The 7744-nt window shown below is 34.8% G+C and overlaps 1 long non-coding RNA gene across 1 annotated transcript; it reads left to right on the forward strand.

The window, feature by feature from the left end:
- Nucleotides 1-3442: 3442 nt before the first annotated feature.
- LOC135086335 (uncharacterized) lies at nt 3443-4462 on the forward strand. The gene is made up of 2 exons (XR_010260414.1): nt 3443-3950; nt 4287-4462. It is a non-coding gene; the product is annotated as an uncharacterized LOC135086335 (long non-coding RNA).
- Nucleotides 4463-7744: the final 3282 nt, after the last annotated feature.

Genomic DNA, 7744 nt, shown 5'->3' on the forward strand with positions numbered 1-7744 from the left:
AAACTGACTTCCAAATTTTTTATTATAATTTTTTAAATATCTACGATTTCCATAATCGACCACTACAGTGCAGAATAGTCCCCCAACGCAAACGGCGCGCGGCGCTCACCCGGTGACCCGGGCAAGCGCTGCGCCCCCCGTCCCACGCCCCACTACCCGCGCTCGCCCATGAGTCAGTCAACTATCAGCCACAATCAGCTGTGAGTTCAAAGACGACTACTGGACAGAGCTTAATCCAAATCTACCCTAAAAATGTAATGAGTAAATTAGTTACTTACACCTTATCATGTTACGAGTTTATTTGTTGTTCTAAAAACTAATTAATTAAGTACTCTTTAATTAATAAAAAAACCTTTTACATGAATTTGCTTCCTTCCGCAAAATATTTTTTTTTACAGAACCTACATTATTATTATTTTTTAATTAAACCATGCTTTTATGTGTGTGATAAGCTTGTACCTACTTATCATTCAAAAGTACTGTAAACAGATGACAATAATGCTCTTTCATACAGGTTCGTTATTCCTTACATTTCCAGCTCTCTACCTTAATAACTTTTACGTCTTTACGATAGTAATTATTAAAATAAAACTTAACTTACTTAATACCGCAAACTGAACACCTAGAAATAACACACTGGCAAACTCTTGTTCCTTCACTTTCGATAGGAGATAAGACAAGATTTTGTTTTTAAACTCGATTGATTTCAGTACCTAAACAAAATTTCATATCTTAAAAGAAAATTTCATATCTTTCATTTGGAGCGGTGACTTGTAATTGAATACAATAATACCACCGCCTTGCGCGCGGCACGGACATCGGGCTCGCACGGAATAGGTACTTCCCCATCTTCGTGTTTCGGGCGTCATCTGGCGGCCGGCGCTCAATCGTGGATCATCGATTTTCTCTGTTCATCAGTCCGATTTTGCTATCCACGCAGAGAGGCCGCGCGCACGCTCCGCGAAATCTAGCTCGTATTTAGAATACCTAGTACTCAATCGCTATTTTCTTATTTCTTGCCTTGTAACTTCAACTTTTCTCTTCCTCTCTGCTTGATAACTGTTTTCTAGTACTTATTACTTCCTACTACCGTAATAACGTAATTTCATTTCTATCGGCGTTTAATTTAAATACCCTGAACGAATGTTAGTTAGGTTCAGGTTAGACTTCCATTCTTCATAACTTACATAAAATAATTCATCATCATGTTCGGGATTATTTTAAATGAATGTAATTTCATTACACGAAATAACTACCAAAATTTATTGATATTCTTATCGTTTTAATAATAACGATTAGTAATTAAAGATCTACAAATCATTTGCATTTGAGTGTTTTGAAAGCTTGCTTTAAGAGCATTAATGATAGGACGAATCTTTAGTTCACAAAGATTAAACAAAGTATTTTTCCCGCCGCTTTTACATTCTCATTCGTTGATAGACTTCCTGTACTAAACTGACGAAATTAAACTTTTCTGTTGTTAAAAATTACGTAAAGTAGTTGAAAATGAAGAATAACGACAACTACCGATTCACGACGACATTCGATGGACGTATTTCATCGAATGCACTTTTCTAATTGCAAATTTGCGATTTTTGATTGTTTTCTTGTGCGGTTTTGAGTATTTAGTGTGTGAAAGTGTGATAGTGAGTGTAATAATAGTGAGTGAGTGTTAGGAAGATGCCAAACCATACGTACAGTGCTCGTGAGTACGTAAACATGGTTTACTGTTACGGGAGGGCACGTGGAAACGCATCTGAAGTCGCATCGGTGAGTAGGTACCTAGTTCTAAACTTAAAGGAATGTGTTTTTTTTAATGTAGGGAGTAAATAATCTGGTAATTTTGTGTACAAAATACTCCCGCGATTGCGGTAGATAGTGGCGGAAAGCGCGTAGGTACGCTCCAATACACACACACATAAGAAACAGCAAACTAATTTAAAACGAACTTTAACTTTAGTTAGTCAAACAAAAATACCTATTTACACTACCTATTTTACGTGGCTTCCTTCAGTAGACTATCAGACATGATAAGCGAGCGATCCGCGTAGCTCGATGGGTGCCGCAGTTGAAACGTATTGCAGTATTACGAGCCACAGTACAGTTGATGTCGCACGGAAAATATTCGCTAAAAATTCTACTTTAGTTTGTAATTTTTTTTTTGGTGGATAATGCGTTTATATAAGTCATAATAGATCACCTAAATAAATATGGCGAGGATTGAAATCAACACCCTGTATTAAGATATCAAAACGTTCAAAATGTGTTGCTGTACACACTGTACACGAGCCGGTGTTCTCTTTTAAGATATTTGTAAGTGATAAATTAATGTGATTACTTTCTTACTTTTACCTCGACTGTCGGTAATTATTATTAATAACTGGTAAGTAACATAATATACATAAATTAAAACGAACTGTCCCACCCGTGACAGTGACAGGGGGGCGCCACCACCGTCAATACCGAATCGCCTATTCCGATTTTTGCCACGTTGGAAACTATATAGTTGAAATGATGGTGGCGCCCCCCTGTCAATGTGTTTGGTGACACGGTTCAGTTTAAATTAGTTCATCTATATGACTATAAGTAATGAACAGCGCAGCCGCCGCCGGTCTTAGTGATCCTTGAGGGGATAATGACATTAATTAATCAGTAAGACGTACTATGGATCGAAATAGCGATTTATGGACATATTGATTTGTTTCTTTCACAATTTCTATTTGAAAAAAATACTTATCGAACGTAACTTACGTTATTCTGATGAATAAATGTCGTTAAAAGTTTTTCTCTAAAATCAATAGTTTGGCTGGAAAAAAATATTATCCATTTTCGTTGTATGGAATGAAACTTAAAGTGGTCGATTTCGACTAAGCCTATGGCTTGTTGACTATAATCCTAAACTATCAGCGCGCGCCCAAAGTTACCCGTTCAGAAGTTACAAGGTTCCAAAGTATGAGTTAAATATTTGTCAGTAATTTAAGGTTAATTTAAATTGTTAACGTATGGAATCTTTATATTTTCGTTGAATCTTTAAAGATATTCCAAAAAAAGTCACTTTTACTAACTTTTTTTTTTCATTTTTCAGAACCACTTAACTTGTGAACGGGCAACTTTAGGCGCGCGCTGATAGTGTAGGATTATAGTCAACAAGCTATTTCATTCCATACAACGAAAATGGAAAATATTTTTTTCAACCAAACTATTGGTTTTAAAGAAAATCTAACGACATATTATATTCATCAGAATAACGTAACGTATCGATAGGAATTTTTTTCAAATCGAAATTATGAAAAATATCGCTATGTCCATAAATCGCAATTTCGATCCATAGTGTGACGTAACCTATCAATATGAATTTAAAAAATAGAAGTTGTGAAAAAAAAACGCTGTCCAAAATTTCGCTTTTCGATCGATCCATAATGGAAGTTTTTTTTTTAAAACATGATGATGACATGACAACGTTAAAAAATTATTATTTTTATCTCATAAAGATAAAAGTAAATTATGCCTGCTCCACTTTTACCTATTTTCGAGGGACCTTAATTTTTCAGTCGTACAAAACAAAATTTGACAAAAGGGCGCTACACGGGTTAAAATTCACATTTTTGTCCTTTGACGTTTCAAAATCTTTTGATTAAATTTCCGAACGAAACATCCTATCACTCTCTAATCTATGGTCCCTACACCCCCCTCTTGACAAACTGTCAAACAAAAGTTTGTTTTGATTTGGTTGGTGTTGTTTTGTTCGAATGAAATTAATAAGAATAGTTACGTACATACATATCTCAAAGAAATAATCTATAGCTGAAACAAGTGATCTTAAAAATAATAGTAACAGAAGCCTTGTACAATATTGCAACAATATCTGAGTTTTCAATGTGATACTGTTACGTTAACTCTATGCATATTTTGCCTGTGTAAAATAAAGAGAATGGTGATTGCAGCGTAAGGTAATGCTTGATGATAACTATGAAACGTTTGATAATTGATGGCACTATTAATTATTCAATAATATTTAAGAGGTCAAAGTTTTTGAGGATGAATGTTTTTTACTCTTGCACTCTAAAAGTATTGTACAGTTTTGATGAAATTGTTTAACTATAAGGCTGGGTTGCACCATCTTACTTTAACAAACATCAAAAATCTATCAAACTTCATTCAGAAAACACCAGTTATCGTTAAAGTAACGGTCAAAGTTAGGTAATGCAACTGAGCCTTAATGTTTACAACAAAATGTAAGCACAATATCTATCAATTTAATTAAAGTTATATATTTTACTTTTCAGATGTTAAAGTGATCAATAATGATGTACAACTTGTCCCGGAAAACCAATATTTAATGAAAATTAATAAAATCTTAACAAACCAAAGTAAACTGTTCATAATTCCAAAATATTTAATTGAACATAAATTGATTATTATCTTTAAATAAGCCTTCTTAATAAATGAGTGTTTTAAAATTCATTGGGTTTTAATTAATATTAAATATCTAATAAGTTGAGATAAAAATGATATAGGAATGTTATCAACTGAACTAAGTAAATATACTATAATAAAGTCTCAATCAATCGTCAATGTTAATGGAGTTCAAGATAATAGTAATATTTTGATGGTAATGATACAGACGGAGACAAGGCTATTTTCATAAATAAAAATATATGAAAACTTTTAAATACTATGTCACTTTTAAGAACTTATTCTACATAATAATAGGTTTGCAAGTTCTTTACAAGCTTAAACTTGTTTGTTTGGCTCTTGTGCATAAAATCTTACTTTTACAGGCATGGTATGCAGCTAAATGCATCAAATAAATTATTAAGTAAATACTTTTATCCTTCTTACTGTTAGAATTTTGCTGTGTCTAGGTTTTTCATATCCAGATTTATTCTTAGAGATGTTTTCTTTGTGTAATGAAGTACTACAACACTAACTTAATTTAGTAGTAAGTAGGCAATACTTACCACATTTAGTTTCAACAAATGTCATAATAATACGAGTAAGTACTTTAGTAAGTCCTGTTCTTTATAATTTAAAAAAATATTTTGGGACTGGATGGCGCAATACAGGGTGGAATTTTATAATGTTACCTGGAGGGAAAGTACTTTTAATATTGTAGATAGAACTTTTTTCTCAAAGAAAACATTCCTTTATTTTTGAAAAGAAAAAGAACTACATTCAAAGATTTACAAACATTTTCTTGCCACACCCAGAATCAAACCAACTGAAATCTATTAAAAATTACAACCTGTATTTTTATTGCATCAATTGTTAGGGTTAAGTATAAGGATGAAATCTCTTTAACAAACTTGATAAATCAAATGAAATGAAAACCATGAAATCTTAAATTATTTTATTTATGTACAGAATACATTGTATGGTATGGTGGACAATTTTCGAAAATCTTTCAATGCAGTTCTCTTTCTTTTCAAAAACAAAGAAATGTTTTCTTTCAGTAAAATTTTCTATCTACAGTTTTATGAGTACTTACTGATATGTACCATCCTAGACTGCATCTCACTTAACACCAGGTGCGATTGCGGTCAAATACCTGCCTTGTCTAGCATAAAAAAAAACTTTCCCTCTAGGTGGCTTTACAAAATTCCACCCTGTATATCCAATAATATTTATTTATTTAATTAATAACTACAATTTATAACACACAAAAGTTAGTGAGATGGCTGAAAGAAATTTCGGTAAAGGGGGTAAAACGAGATCCACGCGTACGAAGTCGCGGGAGGCCGCTAGTTATTTCATAATGCGCGCTTGTTGCCTCGCACAAGTACCTATATAACCTATGTACCCACAAGGGCTGCTCCCATGTGGTGGGGCTTATCACCCTGCCAGATGGGTAGGACCATATGAGTTGAGAACGCGGGACATTACCAGGAGTATTGGCGTGTGCCTCAAACATTCGTCAGCGGTCCCTATTCGGTCTCACACAAGAAAAACGTCATTACGCCTTCGGCTTTCAGTGTGCGGCATGAATGTATTGTCCTGGTGGTCACTGTTCGAGGCCTATTAAAAGGGCAGGGGATGAAGAAGTCGATTGGTCATGTGGAAGACTACAGCCGGCAGAAAATGGTCGTTACCTACCTAAGTGGGCTTTCTGGAGCGGTATTATGACCCGTAGCCCGTCAATGCTAGTGTCATCCGGTTGGCAAATGACCATGCTACCCAATGTCGCAGTCACTATGCCTAGACAGCCTCCACCACTCGCCACTGGTACCTCCGGAGCCGTCCTGTGAAACTACCCTTAGTGTAATTAAACGCACTGCCCTCTAATTTATAGATATAAACCAGTTAACCAAGTGCGTGTCGTGCCACGCGCAATGTAGGGTTCCGTAGTTGCCCGTCGTTACCGCAATATATTTCTGAAGCAAGCAATTAGTACTTCATCTTAACACTTTTAATGGGGGGACGCCCTAAGTTACTCGAACAAAAATTGGCTTCAATAAAGTGCTAATTTAATATTTTGCAAACGGGATCCGTTTAAATAAAAAAATAGTCTTAGAAACCCCTAAGCCATTATAAAAGACCTATCCAACGATACCCCACAGATGGGGTAGAAGATGAAAAAAAAATCCCCACTTTATATAGGGAAGCTACCCTAAAAAATATTTTTTTAAATTTTGTTTTATTACTTTGTCGGCATGATTAGAATACATACCAATCGTAAAGTGGCAATACCTTAGGAGGTATTGCCACTTTACGATTGGTATGTATTAACACTAACTAACAATACTAAAATTTTTTAAGAAATCGATTTAATTTCCTGTGGACATTTTCCATTCGAAATTTTTCTCCTAACTGATATTTCTTTTTAGATAGCAATAAAACTTTGTGGAAATAGCTGCTATATGCGCAAGTAATATTCTTATAACACTGGGCTGCAGTCCTGTCTTAAATATTAAAATTAAATTTATGGAAAGAAAGAAAGAAACATTTATTGCCATGGACATTACAGAAGACAAAAGATGTAAATAATAGAAAAAAAAGTAAATAAGACATAGGTGACATAAAACATACAATGAAAGTGAAAGTAAACTGAGCAGTGCCACCCTGTCGTACAGCGATGTCCATTGCAATGGACTCCACTCAGCATATTCCGTGGCCCCCGGTGAGGGAGGCCACGACGCTGGTTTTCAGTGTGGCGATTTTCGTTCTTTGAACTATAGTTCGGCCTTGGGTCTCGCCTTAGTAAGCTCCTGTATACAATTTGTATCGAGAATTTACACTCGGCATCAAATAAATCGCACCTCCCGCGACAAGCACTTATCAAACGTATGCATCCCCACTTCCCACCAACATTGGTGCCATTTGAAAGCCTAGTTCTAAACTTCATTTCATTAAAGGAAAGGTTTTTACCCCAAAAATGTGTCTTTACAAGGATCCAGAGTCACTTCTTCAAAAAATAGGTAGTTACGCTATAGCCATTTTTTATGACTATAAAACTGTTAAGTTGGGATTAATCGCTATCCATCTGTTAAAGAGGACACGTGAGATCTTTATTTGGTTTTATAACCATAAAAATTGGTCTAATTGATCCCAGAGGTGAGCTCAAAGTGAGGTCTATTTTCAAGTCACATTTATGGTATATATTAATCATTTATTTAGAAATGAAATGTATTTTTCTTTAAGGATATTTATTGGGCTTTTAAATAACACCAATATTGTTGGGGTACCATGATTGTGTCAGAAAAAAATCTTTAAAGTTCGCGTCGCGGAAGGTGCGGTTTATTTGATG

Source organism: Ostrinia nubilalis, chromosome W, assembly GCF_963855985.1.
Source record: "Ostrinia nubilalis chromosome W, ilOstNubi1.1, whole genome shotgun sequence".
In the NCBI taxonomy this organism is placed as follows: Eukaryota; Metazoa; Arthropoda; class Insecta; order Lepidoptera; family Crambidae; genus Ostrinia; species Ostrinia nubilalis.